This window comes from Tamandua tetradactyla, chromosome 23 (assembly GCF_023851605.1).
Source record: "Tamandua tetradactyla isolate mTamTet1 chromosome 23, mTamTet1.pri, whole genome shotgun sequence".
In the NCBI taxonomy this organism is placed as follows: Eukaryota; Metazoa; Chordata; class Mammalia; order Pilosa; family Myrmecophagidae; genus Tamandua; species Tamandua tetradactyla.
In genome coordinates, this window is record NC_135349.1 from 5,249,487 (window position 1) to 5,266,125 (window position 16,639).

The 16,639-nt window shown below is 39.9% G+C and overlaps 1 long non-coding RNA gene across 1 annotated transcript; it reads left to right on the plus strand.

Annotated features, from left to right (window-relative positions):
* Positions 1–63: 63 nt before the first annotated feature.
* Positions 64–4,529, plus strand: LOC143666945 (uncharacterized). The gene is made up of 3 exons (XR_013167783.1): positions 64–363; positions 549–660; positions 3,700–4,529. It is a non-coding gene; the product is annotated as an uncharacterized LOC143666945 (long non-coding RNA).
* Positions 4,530–16,639: the final 12,110 nt, after the last annotated feature.

Genomic DNA, 16,639 nt, shown 5'->3' on the forward strand with positions numbered 1-16,639 from the left:
CACGTGAGCGCTCCCAGCAGCCTCCGCGGTGAGCAGCCTGGGCCCCGGCTCCACTTACCTTGGGCCTCCGCGCCATCCCTTTAGGGACTCTCTGAAAAGTCTCTGCCTCACCCAGCGGCGTGATCGGACCCTGTACTTTCAGGCCTGCCGCGGGGTCCCTGGACTCGATGTCCCAGGACTCGATGTCCCAGAAGTCTCCACGTCGCCCGCGAGCAGTCCCGGATGCCGCGGCACCCGAAAGGGGCGTCGAGGAGGCCCTGCCCGACGCGGGCTCCGCTCGTGGCGCCCTTGCCCTGCTCTTCCCTCGATTCAAAACTCGGGGTCGGACGAGTCCCTGTCACCCGTGATCAGGAAAGCTAAGGGGTGGGGCATTCCCAGTTAACTGAAATATTGGGACATACAGCCTACTGATGCGATAAATACGAGCCTATTGCTCCCAGAAAGAAAGAAACTAAAAAATAGAAAAGTGGCTCTAAATTATGCTCTTTATATAAAATTGTAGAAAGGTGAAAACATACAACGGAAAAATCAAGTAATTCTAATTTCAGGCCCTGTAGAGAATGATGCTTATTGACGTGCAGTTTCTTCGGACGGTTTTCAAAACTTCGGGTCACAGACTTGCTGATTGTCATGGTGTACGGAGCAGTGTTGCCAGCTCAGGTACGTTTTCGGACGCTCAGGTGGCGCGGACGAGAGTGAGAGACAGACTCCCCGGAGACGGCGGCCCCACGAGGGCAGCGCCTGGGAGCCCAGGCTCCATTTATCCTAGTCCCGGCTGCGGGAGCCCCGCCCCTGCTCGCCATTGGCTGGTTACTTAGGAGTTATGATCAGGTCTGGGAAACCAGCTCATCAAAAAGTGAATAATTATCGTAATTATTCATTTTAGTTTTTGACCAATCACAAATTAGGGTATGTTGACTCCTACCTATTTGCATATCCAATTGTCCTAATATAGAGGGGATCAAGAGTAAGCTTTACGCCTATCATATTCTAATAAACTTAATCCTTCGCTATCATATGCTGTCTTGGTTTCGGAAAAACGTAGGCCAGGGTAGGAGGTCGAGACTTAAAAAGGTATTTTGATCCAGACTTAAACAAAGGGCCTTCCATACTTCTTTATTTGCATGTGAGGAGTTCACCATCTGTTCTAGTTTGCTAGTTTACAGTTCTAAGGCTGAGAAAATGTCCCAAGTAAACAAGTCTATAGAAATGTCCAGTCAAAGGCATCCATCCAGGGAAAGATACCTTGGTTCAAGAAGGCTGATGAAGTTCAGAGTTTCTCCCTCAAGAGAGAAGGCACATGGCGAACACAGGGCTTCTCCCCCAGCTGGAAAGGCACATGGCGAACACGGTGTCATCTGCTAGCTTCCTCTCCTGGCTTCCTGTTTAATGAAGCTCCTCAGGAGGCGTTTTCCTTCTTCATCTCCAAAGGTCGCTGGCTCATGGACTCTCTGCTTTCTGGTGCTGCAGCATTCTCTGCTCTCTCTGAATCTTTCTCCAAAACATTTCCTCTTCCATAGGACTGCAATAAACTAGTCAAGACCCACCCAAATGGGTGGAGACATGTCATCACCTAATCCATCTTAATAACCACTGTTGACTAAATCACATCATCCAGGGAGATGATCTGATTACAGTCTCAAACATACAGTATTGAATAGGGATTATTCTACCTTTATGAAATGGGATTTTGATTTAAGTATGGTTTTTCTAGGGGGCATACTTCCTTTCAAACCAGCACATTCCACCCTCTGGCCCCTAAAAAAGACATGTTTTTCCCATATAACAAATACATTAATTTCATAACACTATCAGAAATCCTTAAACCATTTCAGTAGCTATACAAGTCAAATGCAAAGTTAGAAATAGTACAAACTCCTATCAAAGTTAGTTACAGGCATGGTCTGTTCTAAGGCAAAGTTCTCTGGCTCTGGACCTTTGAAAACTTATAACAAGTTATTTGCTGCCAACATAAAGAGGAGGACCAGTCATGGGATACATATACACATTTTCATAGGGAGGAAGGAACACAGGGGTCACCGGACCATACAGTTTCAAAATCCTGCAGGACAAAGTCCATTAGATTTCAAAGTCTGAGAATCATTTACCTTCAGGACTTCTGAAAGCAGCAGCCCCACCCTTTCCAAGGGCCTAGGCTGAGGCCTGCCTCTCTCCAAACATGACCTTGGGGGACATTGGAGAGGCCACCTTTTTCTCACCTGCACCCTCTCCAAGCATTGAGGCGGCACCAGGGCTCTCTGCCATCTCCGGGACACACGCTCAACCCCTCCATGTGGTGGCAGTCAGGCTGTCCCCAAACCCGAAGGAATGTACTTCACCCTCTCCAAGGCCTGAAGCAACATGACACTTCCACTGCCACGAGGTGGAAGGCCCATCCTCTGCCTTCAGGGCAAACTCACCCTCTCCACAGGCTTGGGTAGGTCCGCTCTCCTGGCCCGAGGCTTCTTGACTTCAGACCTCAGCCTCCATGGTTTTGCCTCTGAAGTTATTTTTCCTCCAATGTGTCCCTTCTCTGAGCCCCCCCAGTTCAGACTGGCAGCGCCGCTGTTTATACAGGTCCCACAGCACTCTCGTCAGCTTTCCATGCAGTAGTGTTGGATCATGCCCATCAGACATAAGGAGTTTCCACAAATCCTTCCTGGATAATTCCATGTCCAATCCTGGCTTTCTCTGAAATGGCTCACTGTTTCCACATTTGATTAAATCCTCACACAGAGCAATATTCTCTGCCGTCTCCCTTTCTGGAGGCCTAGAATTTTCCAGGGCATCAACTTCTGGTTTCTTTGTACTCGAGTTTGGTTTTCAGCTTCTCTTTCTCCTGTCGCATTTCACTATAAGCTATGAGGAGAAACCAGGCTACACTTTCCACATTTAATTTGGAAATCTCTTCTGCTAAATATCCAAATTCATGGCTTTTAAAATCTGCCTTCCAGCCAAAGCCACTAGTCAATTTTGCCAGATTATCTGCCATTTTAAAACAAGGATCACCTTCCTTCCAGTTTGCTATAACACGTGCCTCATTTCTGTCTAAGGCCTCATCAGAGGTATCTTTAGAGTCCACATTTCTACCAACAGTCTCTTCAAAGCATTGTAGGCCTTCTCTATCAAGTACCTCACAACTCCTCCAGAATCTTCCCCTTATCCATTTAAAAAGCCGTTCCAACCTGTTTGGTATTTGCAAACTGCAGCAGCAGCACCCCACTGTCTGGTACCAAAATCTGTTCTAGTTTGCTAGCTGCCAGAATGCAATATACCAGAAATGGAATGGCTTTTAAAAAGAGGAATTTAATAAGTTGCTAGTTTATGAAATGAAATTTTGATTAAAATATGACTTTTCTAGGGGGTATACTTCCTTTCAAACCAGCACACCATCTCTTTCAATAGTTTTGTAAACCAATACTCAAAAATTATTCTTGGTCAATTATATATATTTATATGATAGAAAAGTTCCTTTTCACAATAGCTATAGTACTATGAGTATTTATGTATATAAAAAATATCCAGGTTATAACCTAACAAGAAAAGTATGTAAAAAATTATAAAACTTTACTGAAGGACAGTTTTTTAAAGACTTGATTAATTAGAGATAAGACTTAGATGGTAGGGCTCAGAAAAACTTTGTGTTTTTTCTAAGAATCACAGTTTTTCTTTGATTCTTCATTGCTTTGTTTTGTTAAGGGAACAATTATTAATATCACCTGAAAGAAAAAAAGCTAGGACAACAGCCACAAAATTATTAAAGAAGCAGAGAAATGTCTTCCAATTATTTGTATGATGCTGCCATAATTCAAAATACAGAAAAGATACAGGCCCAAGAAAACAAAATACAAGATGAAGTTATGACAGAGGTGGCAAAGCACTGAAAAAAGAATTAAGTATTCAATAAAACAAATTAAAACTAATAAAACATCTGGAAAATATAAAATATATCTGTCATGGTCAGCTTCATGTGTCATCTTGGCCAAGCGGTGGTACCTGTTTGTCTGGTTGGGCAAGTGCTGGCTTATCTGTTGCAATGAGGACATTTCATAGAATTAGATCATGATCACATCAGCTGTATCCACAGCTGATTCCAAGTGTAATCAGCCAAGGGGAGTGTCTTCTGCAATGAGTGATGCTTAATCTAATCACTGGAAGCCTTTTAAGGAGGATTCAGAAGAGACAGGCTCTCTTCCTACTTTGGCCGGCAAGCCTCTCCTGTGGAGTTTGTCCAGACCCTCCACTGGACTCCTTGGCTTCACAGCCGGCGCTGTGGATTTTGGACTCTGCATTCCCGCGGTCACATGAGACACTTTTATAAATTTTATATTTGCGAGTGTTCCCTGTTGATTCTGTTTCTCTAGAGAACCTTAACTAATACAATATCCATATCGCACACATTACAAGAAATAGATTTCATCTGAATTCAACATTTAATATTCAAAAAGTAAATTCCAAATATAGGGGAAATTCTAAACAATGTTTATTTTTCTTTAAATATAGCCTTTGGGTGAGAAAAGTGTGACACCAAAGACATAAATCATAAAAGAAATTACTTTTATGTAAAATTTTAAACTTTAGTGTTTCAGAGTGGGTAAACAAAATTTAACACAAATCAACTCAGAACATATATTTGTTACATAAGTGGCAAAGGGTTTTCATTTTATATAAATTTCTTTAAAAATCAATGTAAAAAGATCAACACTCCAATTAAGGACACGGGTAAAGAATACATACAAGCAATTAAAAAGGAAAAATATACATAAACACTAATAAATACTATTTTTTGGTCTTGTAAAATTGGAAATTTTTTTAGTATTTTATCATTTGTAGAAAACTTTTTTAAAACTTTTTTTATTGTGAACTATATCTACAAAAAAGCAATAAATGTCAAAGTACATTTTTATTTATTTATTTATTTATTTATTTTTACATGGGTGGGCACCGGGACTTGAACCCCAGTCCTCTGGCATGGCAGGCAAGCATTCTTGCCTGCTGAGCCACCGTGGCCCTCAAAGTACATTTTAATAAGTAGTTTTAGAACAGATTTCAGACTTTGGTATGGGTTACAGTTCCACAGTTTCAGGTTTTTCCTTCTAGCTGCTTTAAGACACCAGAGACTAAAAAGAAATATCAATATAATGATTCAATAGTCATTCATTTGGTAAATCCTAACTTCTCTGTTATAACTCCACCTTCTCTTTGATCCTTCTCCCAGTCTCTAGGGATATTTGGGTTATGCCCATTCTAACTTTTCTCATATTGAAAAGGGGTGTCGACAATATGGGATAAGGGATGGAATTAGTTGATGTTCTTGGAGAGGTTGGCACATCTGAATTTCTGGATTTACCTGGCCTAGCAATCATCTGAAGGTTTTAGGTTTTTGGAAAGTAAACTTAGTGTGTGCAACCTTTGATCTCAGATACAGCCTTGGGTGTTCTTTAGGGTTAATAGGAATGAAGTGGGTTGGGGTTAGGCAAACTGTGGCAATTAGCAATCTAGCTGAAGCTTGCATGAGAGTAGACTCCAGAACAGCCTCTCCAGTCTATTTGAACTCTCTTAGCCACTGACACCTTATTTTGTTACATTTCTTCTCCCTCTTTTGGTCAAGAAGGCACTGTCAATCTCACAGTGCCAGGGCAAGGCTCAACCCTGGTAGTCATGTCCCACATTGCCAGGGAAACTTAAACCCCTGGGAGTCATGACTCATGTAGCAGAGAGGGTAATGATTTTATTTGCAGAGTTGGGCTTAGAAAGAGAGAGCCACATCTGAGCAACAAAAGAGGTTTTCTGGAAGTAACTCTTAGGCATACTTATAGCTAGGCTTAGCTTCTCTGCTACAGAAATAACTTTCATAAGAGCAAACCTTGCCTATTAACTTGGGTGTCGTTAGTGTTTGAGAGAGTATCAGGCGTTTCCCAGATGGGAAAATTTAATAATTTCATATTTTTTCTCCCATCTTTCAAGGAATTTTGCCAATACTTTTTAATTATCTGCCCAACATACTCTGGGATGTATCAAGGTATAATAACATTAAACTTTACAGAATTACAAGTCCTCATTCAAAATTGGGAAATTTTGAAAAGGAAAAAAAATCCAGGATTCATATGGGTTTGGGAAAATATTTGTTTTCATGTATGATGAAAACTACTCTGTATTACAATTTAAAATAGGCATGTCTTTAATTCAAAAATTTTGCTGCTAGGCTATACGACAGAATAAAGTTATGAAGTATGTAACAATATGGATGGGTCTTGAGGATATTAGCCAGAAACAAAAGGACAAATACTGTATGGTCTCACTGATATGAACTGACATTAGTGAATAAACTTGGAATATTTCGCTGGTAACAGAGACCATCAGGAGATAGAAATAGGGTAAGATATTGGGTAATTGGAGCTGAAGGGATACAGATTGTGCAACAGGACTGAATATAAAAACTCAGAAATGGACGGCACAATACTACCTAACTGTAATACAATTATGTTAAAACACTGAATGAAGCTGAATGTGAGAATGATGGAGGGAGGAGGGCTGGGGGCACAAATGAAATCAGAAAGAAAGACGATAAAAACTGAGATGGTATAATGCAGGAATGCCTAGGGTGTATAATGACAGTGACTAAATGTACAAATTTAAAAAATGTTTTTGCATAAGGAAGAACAAAGGAATGTCATTATTTCAGGGTGCTGAAAATAGATGGTAATTAATATTTTAAAATGTCAACTTACGTGTGAGACTAAAGCAAAAAGTGTTTATTTAGTACAAAATTTATATTTTGACTAGTGCATTTCCTAATATAACTTATGTAGATAGCTTGGTTGAACAACATAAGTACATGGAACCTTGGGTAGGACATGAGATTTTGTTGGTTTGTCCAGAGTGATGCCCCAATGAATCCCAGAGTGATTTGATCAGTGAGTGGAAAAGTATTTGCAGAGTCCCCTTTGGGGAATGGTGAGAAAGGGGGAAAATTCAACTTCCCCAGGTTGAATTCTTGATATTCTCACAAGCAGTGTGGACAGTCAAAGCTATAGGCTGAGCCCCTAGTCTTGGGGTTTGTTCATATGAAACTTAACCCCACAAAGGCTAGGTCAAGCCTACTTAAAATTAGGCCTAAGAGTCACCCCTAAAAGAACCTCTTTTGTTGCTCAGATGTGGTCTCTTTCTCCAGCCAACACAACAAGCAAACTCACCACTCTCCCCCTGTCTACGTGGGACATGACTCCCAGGGGTGTGGACCTTCCTGGCAACGTGGGACAGAAATCCTAGAATGAGCTGGGACTCAGCATTAAGGGATTGAGAAAAACCCTAGAATGAGCTGAAACTCAGCATCAAGGGATTGAGAAAACCTTCTCAAACAAAAGGGGGAAGAGTGAAATGAGATGAAATAAAGTATTAATGGCTGAGAGATTCCAAACAGTTGAGAGGTTATCCTGGAGGTTATTCTTATGCATTAAGTAGATATCACCTTGTTATTCAAGATGTAATAGAGAGGCTGGAAGGAACTGCCTGAAAATGTAGAGCTGTGTTCCAGTAGCCATGTTTCTTGATGATGATTGAATAATGATACAGGTTTCACAATGTGATTGTGTGGTTGTGAAAACCTTGTGTCTGATGCTCCTTTTATCTACCTTGTCAACAGATGAGTAGAATATATGGAATAAAATAGGGGGAACAAATGTTAAAATAAATTTAGTTTGAAATGCTAGTGATCAATGAAAGGGAGGGGTAAAGGGTATGGTATGTATAATCTTTTTTTTCTGTTGTCTTTTTATTTCTTTTTCTGCATTGATGCAAATATTCTAAGAAATGATCATGATGATGAATATGCAACTATGTGATGATATTGTGAATTACTGATTATATACATAGAACGGAATGATCATATGTTAAGAATGTTTGTGTTTCTTTCTTGTCATATATACTTTTTTAATTTAGAAATAAAAAAAAATTTTTTTAATTTTCTTACTAGGGCCTCATCCTAAGGAAATAACTGCCCAATGATTATATAAAGTTGTTCCTCCCAGGATTTTTTCGTTTGTGTGTGTGTGTGTGTGTGTGTGCGTGTGTGTGTATGCGCGTGTGGTTTAAAAGAACACAAATTTGTTATCTTACAGTTCTGTAGTCAAAGTCCAAATTATCTTACAGGACTAAAATCAAGGTGTCCGCAGAGCTGACTACCTTCTGGAGGCGCTATAGATGTTCCTCCCTGATTCATTTATAAATGAAAATATAAGATTGGAAGCACACTAAACATGCAAGAATATAGTATAATTATCACAATAATAATCACAATGTATTTTATTAGGATAAAGGAAGCATAAATAAGAATATGTAAATCAAATACCACTCTTGTAAAATTACACAAAAATACAAAAGGCCAAGAGCTGAAATGTCAAAACCAAAACCAAAAAGTTAAATACTGAAGACAAACACACAAAGTAATGAAATATGTGGTCCTAAAGATGGGGCAAAATTCAAACCTTACATAACCAAATACTAATTTTTAATGGTAATAAATGTTAAATAGAAAGGACATATGGTTAAAGTACACAAATCTCAGTTTCCTTATTGGTTCCTGGAGATGGAGTTAGGTAACGGCTACTGACAGCTTCTCCAGACTTGACCCATGCCTGAAGGATGGGTCAAATTCATGGCCCCACTCCCAGGATTCCAGGGCCCTACAAGAGCATCCCCTCCTCACCACAGGAAGTCCAAAGCCTGCAGCAGAGTCAGGGCTCCCAGTTCTTGCCCATATTCCTCCAGCTGAGCTGCTAACATAAACATCCTGGATGCTATAGAGCCATAGGTCCTTCCAAAGAGCCAAGTGACCAGTGAGCTGGGAAACAAGATGGTGGGATGGAACAGATGAGGAGGGAAGAACTGGGCCCTGGATTCAAGTTCTCCTGATGTGCACTTGCCCTTCTCATTTTGGGAGGGAGTGGAGAGTATCAGAGGTAAAGGAGATAGAGGCCTCTTAAGGAGGCCCAGCCATTTTGTTGTATGACCAGGGGCAACTTCCTAAGTCTCAGTTTCCTTAACAGGGAAAAAAAGGAAGAAAGATAAGGAAACTGAGAGCTGTCTTTTAGGCTGCAGTGACAAATGCCACACAATGGGTTGGCTTAAACAGTGGGAATGTATTGGCTCAGTTTTGAGACTAGAAGAAGTCCCAAATAAAGAGATCAACTAAAAGTTTCTTTCTCTGCCAAACTGCTGTATGTAACATCTCTGAATTACATAATCTTTTTAAAAATTTATAACTCTGCAAAGTAGGATACTTTATAAAACTAAGTAACAGAAACATATCAACAGGCGTAAACAAGAAGGAAAATTAGAGACAAGGTATTACCACTAAGCAAGGGCTTTCCATCTCTCTGCTCAGCCATCCTCAGTCTACCAGCTCTCACTCCCAAGATGCAAACAAGGGTCATATACAAATGGACAAGGCCATCTCTCCTTATATCTCTTTATCAGTGATGAAACCTTTCTTAGAAATCACACAGCATTTTTCCATAAATGTTCTCTTGGCCAGAACCTGGTCCCCTGTCCAACCCCAAACAGTCCTGATGAGGAGGAGAACCAGGACACATCACGGTCCACAGCAAGGAAGAAGCAGGGGGTGGCCTGCTCAACTGCTACAGGGGAGTTCAGGTAAACTAGAAGAAACAGGTGGAAACAAACCAAGTGTCCATTGACAGATCAAAAGATAAGCCAAATGTGGTCTACTCACACAACAGAGTCTTTTATTCGGCCATAAAATGGAATGAAGTTCTGATACACACTACAACATTGATGATCCTGGAAAACATTGTGCTGGGTGAAATAAGCCAGATACAAAAGGACAAATATTGTATGGTTTTACTTCTATGAAATATCTACAATAAGCAAATTCATAGAAATGGAAAGTAGGTTAGAGATTACCAGGGACTGGGGAGAGGGGACAATATAGAGTTATTGCTTAATGGGGACAGAGTTCCTGTTTGGGGTGATGGAAAAGTTTTGGTAATGGATGGTGGTGATGGCTACACAACATTGCGATGTAATTAATAGCACTGGCTCATATATTTGAACATAGTTAAAAGGGGAAATATTAGGTTGTGTATGTTACTAGAATAAAAAATGTTTAAAGCCACAAAACTGTGCAACACAAACAGCGAACTCTAATGTAAACTGCAGATTATGGTTAATAGTACAGTTATAATATTATTTCATCAATTGTAACACAGGTACACATTAAAGCAAGCTGTTGCTAATAAGTGTGGGGGTTACAGGAACTCCTACAAGTTCTCTTACTTAAAAGAAAAAGAGATTCAGTGCAATATCTGCCACTCTATTATGGAAATAGTCCCTGGGTTCCTCATATGTGGGCTGTGTGCATGGCGTCCCTTTGAAACACGTACACAGGTACAAGAGGTAAAGGTATTTCCTTTACACAGCACCATTTTCATTATCGGATTGTAATGAGTGCTACTGTTTAAAGCTGTTAACAATCATGAATCTGCAGTTGCATATTTTATGAGCTTTTTTAAATTTGTTTTTTATCGTGATAATGTATACCTAACATAAACCATAAAATTTGGCATTTGTAACCATTTTAAATGTACCATTCCATGGTAGTAATTACATTTCAATGTTGTGCTACCATCACCATCATCCATTACCAATAATTTGTCACCCAAAACAGAAACTCCGTTCCCATTAAGCAATCCCAACCCCATCCCCACCCCCAAACCCAGATTCTGATAATTGCTAATCTACTTTCTGTCTCTATGAATTTGCCCATTATAGATATTTCACATAAATGGAATCATACAATAATTGTTCTTTTGTGTCTGGCTTCTTTCACTTAGCATAATGTTTTCAAGTCTCACTGTAGAATGTATCAGTACTTCATTCCTTTCCATTGTACAGATCTACCACATTTTACTTATCCATGAACATGTTTGTATTAAACAGGTTAAATCCAAGGCAGTTGAATCCTTTTTTTTAAAAAAAGGCACTATTTGGCTTCTTTTCTGAAGAGCAGATCAATAACAATGGCCATAACTAGTCAAGATATGCCAGAGAAATAGTAAGAATAAAGGTAAGTGGTGTAATACTTAAAAAAAAAAAAACTTTTCAGTATAAAAATTTTCAAACAGAACTCTTCTGTAAAAAATACATGGCCCCCATATAGCTACCACTAGTTCAACACTTGTTAGAATTGTCCTTTTGGCTTCATCTCTTTATGTAGACATTTTTCCTAAAGCACTTCAAAGTTACATACATCATGATAGCTCATTCCTATAAATTAAGCATGGATGACTGAGAAAGAGATATATTAACATTTGCAACCACAATTGTTGCACTTTATAAAGTTAATTCTAATTAATCTAATCCTAATATCATCTAATACTCATTCTGTATTCAAATTCCCCCAGTTGCCTCCAAAATATTCAAGTTGACCTATTTTTGAACCAGAACCCAATGAAGGTTCATGTATGACATTTGATTATGTATTTTTAGTCTCTTTTAATCTAGAACAGTCCCCCTGCCTTTTCTGTCCCATTTTTTCATTGACCTTGACTTTTTGAAGAGACCAGGCCAGTTATCTCATAGAATGCCCTACACTCTGTACCTGTCTGATCGTTTCCTCATAGTGTCAATGAACTTGTTCCTCTATCTCCCATATTTCCTGTAAACTAAGCATTAAGTATAAACACTTAATTAGATTCACATTAAGTATTCTGGCAAGAATATTTCACAGTGCAATAAGTACTTCAAATTGCACCTCATCAAGAGGCACATAATATCACTGCTATTAATAATGCTCAATTTGATCACTTGATTCAAGTGGGGCTGTCAATCATTCCATTCTAAAGGTACTGTTCTAGTTTGCTACCTGCCGGATGCAATACACCAGAAATGGAATGGCTTTTAAAAGGGGGAATTTAATAAGTTGCTAGTTTACAGTTCTAAAGCCGAGAAAATGTTCCAATTAAAACAAGTCTATAGAAATGTCCAATCTAAGGCATCCAAGGAAAGATACCTTGGTTCAGGAAGGCTGATGAAGTTCAGGGTTTCTCTCTCAAGTGGAAGGGCACATGGCGAACACAGTCACAGTTTCTCTCTCATCTGGAAAGGCCCATAGTGAACAGGATCAGGGCTTCTCTCTCAGATGGAAGGGCACATGGCGAACACGGCATCATCTGCTATCTTCTTCCCTCCTGGCTTCTGGTTTCATGAAGCTTCCCGGGAGGCATTTTCCTTCTTCTTCTCCAAAGGTCGCTGGCTTGTGGACTCTCTGCTTCATGGTGCTGTAGCATTCTCTGCTCTCTCCGAATCTCCTTCATTCTCCAAAATGTTTCCTCTTTTATAGGACTCCAGAAACTTATCAAGATCCACCCAAATGGGTGGACACATGTCATCACCTAATCCAGTATAACAATCACTCTTGATTAAATCACATTTCCAGGGAGATGGTCTGATTACAGTTTCAAACATGTGGTATTGAATAGGGATTATTCTGCCTTTACAAAATGGGATTTAGATTAAAACATGGCTTTTCTAGGGGACATGCATCCTTTCAAAACAGGTACATTATCCCATTTTCAATGAGCAAGTTATCTTTGAATGATACTCTAATGAAAATATCCAATTTCCCTCTAAAATCTAATGATTTTAGCATCCATTGATGATCTTTGCCTAGATACACTAGGAGGTGTGAATTAGCAATTTTTCAGATTCTATCATTCCCGCTATACTTATTAGCTGATAATACTCTATAACAAAGAGCCTTGTTGCTACTGGAGACAACTAACAGTTCCCACTAAAAAGATGGGGTGAAAATCTAATTCTATTCCTACTTACAAAGTAAAGAGTTGATATAAGAATCACCTCCAGTGGCAGCAAATGAGTTAGAATTAGATTTTGCTTATATAATAAAATGTAATAATTTATTTTGTTGAAAGCCTTTATGAATATAAAACATTTATATAGCTTCACTTAAAGTCAGCTATGACTTTTTATAATTCAAGTTAGACTTCTGTTCACTTGACCTAGAACTCTTGCTTATACAGCTCAAACAAGAATTTACTAGACTACCCATCTATTGTATCTCTAGATACCCCATGATTTACTAGTCAACGCCACAAATCTCTGTGAGTCAGATTATTTTGACTCCTGCTTTGAGTTTGCTATTATCATAGCAATGTCCACCCTGTCTTTGGCAATTAGGTGCTGCTACCTGACTTCTGCCAACTCAGGATCCAGTCATCCCCATTGTGTTTAAGGATTCCAGCTCAGTGACAGCAGTTCCCAAAGTAATATCTGACCTACAGAGAAGTGCAACTACAGAGCTCTTCAGGGATCAAGGTGCTGGTCTCACAAATTTATTTCTCACAGTTCTGGTAAAGGGTGCATCCTCCGGACATTTCTGGGGTGTAAGAGCAGGCTTTGCATGATAAATCCACTCTAACCTTCCAATCTCTCTAAGCCTCTGGATCCCCTCATCTACATTATACCAGGGCAGTTCTGGAATTTTAGCCTCAGGTAATGTCTGCCACCTTTTGATCAAGTTTCAGCCAACCATCCAACAAACTGTTAATACCTTTTCTAACCCCTTGAGCTATAACATTGAATGCAGAATCCCTGCTTCATGGGCCCATATCAATAAATTCAGCCTGATCCAGCCTTACATTCCTCCCACCATTATCCCACACCCTTAAAATCCATTGCCGCACATATTCCCCTGATTTCTGTCTATATAAATTGGAAAACTCACACAGTTCTTTCAGAGTATAACGTACCTCCTCATGTGTGATACTTTGTACCTCACCTTTAGGGGCCTGTTGGGACTATAGTCTAGTTATAGGTTTGGAAGAAATGCGGGGTGGTGGGAGTGGGTCATGAAAAGAAAAGTCTCTTCCAAGCCATTTGTTTCAGGGCATTCATTTGCAGTTTCATCTGGTGAGACAGGATTAATCACTCCCTTCAAGGGGAGGTTGGGTGGCCAACTCCTCAAGGCAGGCTGAAGGTGGGATGTCCTCAGGGCAAACTATTACAGGCTTATCTAGAGAAGACTTAGCATGACTTAGGGTTTCAGCCTCGCCATCAGCATCATTATCCATCCATATGTCGCCATCCCATTTTTCAGGGTCCCACTCCTTTCCAATCAGTGCCCTCACTTGTAACAGCAATCACCATCCAAGATTGAGATTTCAGTTTACATTGTAAAGTTGCTACTCTAACAATAAGATTCTGAGTCTGATTTTCAGAAATCTCAAATCTACGGCTACAGGAAATAAGATTTTCCTTCAGGACACTCACAGAAACGTCTGCATTTGTCAGACGGAGCTTAAGCTTCTTGTTTGAAGCATTAAGCTCATCCCTTTCACTCGTTAATGTATGCAGCGTATCTAACAACAACAAGCTAACATCTCTATACTTCCTATTTCCACAAAACTCCATAAAGATGTCAAAAACATTATCCCCCAGAGCCTGGCTTCATACAAGCGAAGCATTAGAAGAACTGAATGGTGATATTTTGACGATCTCTTTTCTTGCCAACTCACTCCATGGATTGGCAGTGTGAGTCTGATTATGGGAATCTGACCCCTTAGTACCTTTGAGACCAGTCAGAGTAGAAAACCATTCAGAAAACCCATTTGTAAGATGCTGTTTCTTAAGAACCATTCCTGGTACCAAGTTGTATTAGTTAGGGTTCTCTAGAGAAACAGAATCAACAGGAAATATTCGTAAATATAAAATTTTTAAAAGTGTCTCACGAAACCATGGGAATGTACAGTCCAAAATCCACAGGGCAGGCTGTGAAGCTGATGATTCCGATGGAGGGGCTGGACGAACTCCACAGGAGAGGCTCACCAGCTGAAGCAGGAAGAGAGCCTGTCTCTTCTGAACCCTCCTTAAAAGGCTTCCAGCGATTAGATTAAGCATCACTCATTGCAGAAGACACTCCCCGTGGCTGATTACAAATGGAAACAGCTGTGGATATAGCTGACGTGATCATGACTTAATTCTATGAAATGTCCTCATTGCAGCAGACAGGCCAGCACTTGCTCAACCAGACAGACAGGTGCCACCACCTGGCCAAGTTGACACATGAACTTGACCATGACACAAACCATCAACTTCCGGTTTCTTTTTTTTTTTTCTTTTAACATTTTTTTGGTATCATACAAAATATATATAAAGCAAAGAAAGAAAACAACAATTTTCAAAGCGCACTTCAACAAGTGGTTACAGAATGGATCCCAGAATTTGTCATGGACTACCACTCCATCATCTAAGATTTTTCCTTCTAGCTGCTACAAAACAGTGGAGGCTAGAGGGAATATTAATATAGTACTTCAGCAGTCATATTCATTTGCTAAATCCCATTTTCCCTGTTACACTACCTCTTCCTTTTCCTCTAATACTTTTACCAATCTATAGGGATCTTTGGGGAATGCTTGTTCCGACTTTTTCATGTTGAGAAGGGATGTCCATACTAAAGGATAGGGGGATGTCATTAATCGATAATTCTGGAGTGGCTGGTCCCGCTGGGTTTCAGGATTTATCTAGTCTAGGAACCCTCTGGGCATTATATGTTCCAGGAAGGCAAACCTGGTACATGAAACCTCTATAGGGTACCAGTTCAAGCCCTAATTTTTCTAAAGAGACAACAGTAGTGATACTGATTGCAGTTTAGCAAACCATGGCAATTAGCAGTATTTAACTGAAGCTTGTATAAGAGCAGCCTCCAGAATAGCCTCTTGAATCCATTTGATTTCTCTTGGCCACTGATGCGTTATTTTATTACACATCCTTTCCCCCTTTTGGTCAGGAAGGTGTTGTTGATCCCATCGTACCAGGGCCAGAATCATCTCCAGGAGTCACCTCCCATGTTGGCAGGCAGAGTTTCACCCATGAATGGCTTGTACCACATACTGGGGAGGGCAGCAATTTTCCTTGCAGAGTTGGACTTAGGGAGAGAGAGGCCACATCTGAGCAACAAAAGAGCCTTCCCAGATGCATACTATATATCAGCCCTTATAGTCTGAAATGTATCCTGGCACTATACCAAGCCATAGAGAATTACAAGGCCTAGTATTTTCCTGATATCCATTATTTCCTTATAAATATCCTTGAGTAGCTTTTCCGTATCCTGTGTCCCCTCTAGAATTTTGAACTGTTCATTTGGTTAGGCCATTTATGCTTGGCTCTTCATATACCTTGTGATTTTATGTTGTGTTCAGGGCATTTGATTATCTGGATGTGATTATTTTGCAAGTTGGTTTCCTTCACTCATCTCAAGTTTTATATTTACTTGGTTTTGCATTGAAGGCATCCTTTTGCACTTGGTTTGTCAATTATTCCCCACAAAATCAAAGTTCGGGATCTCATATAAGGGATACAGTTCAACTTGAGGGTCTATTAGAAGCCAGGCCAGGATGTATAGTTACTTTAGTGGCAGAATGGCCACCTACCATGTGGGAAACCTGGGCTCAATTCCCAACCCATGACCCCTCCAAAAAATTACAATAAGAGTACAATAAAAATATGAAAGAACAACAACAAAACAAAACAAAAACCTCGACAGTAGTAGGTCCCAGAGTCAAAAGGAGACACCCCAGGATATATTGGGAGTGGACTCGAC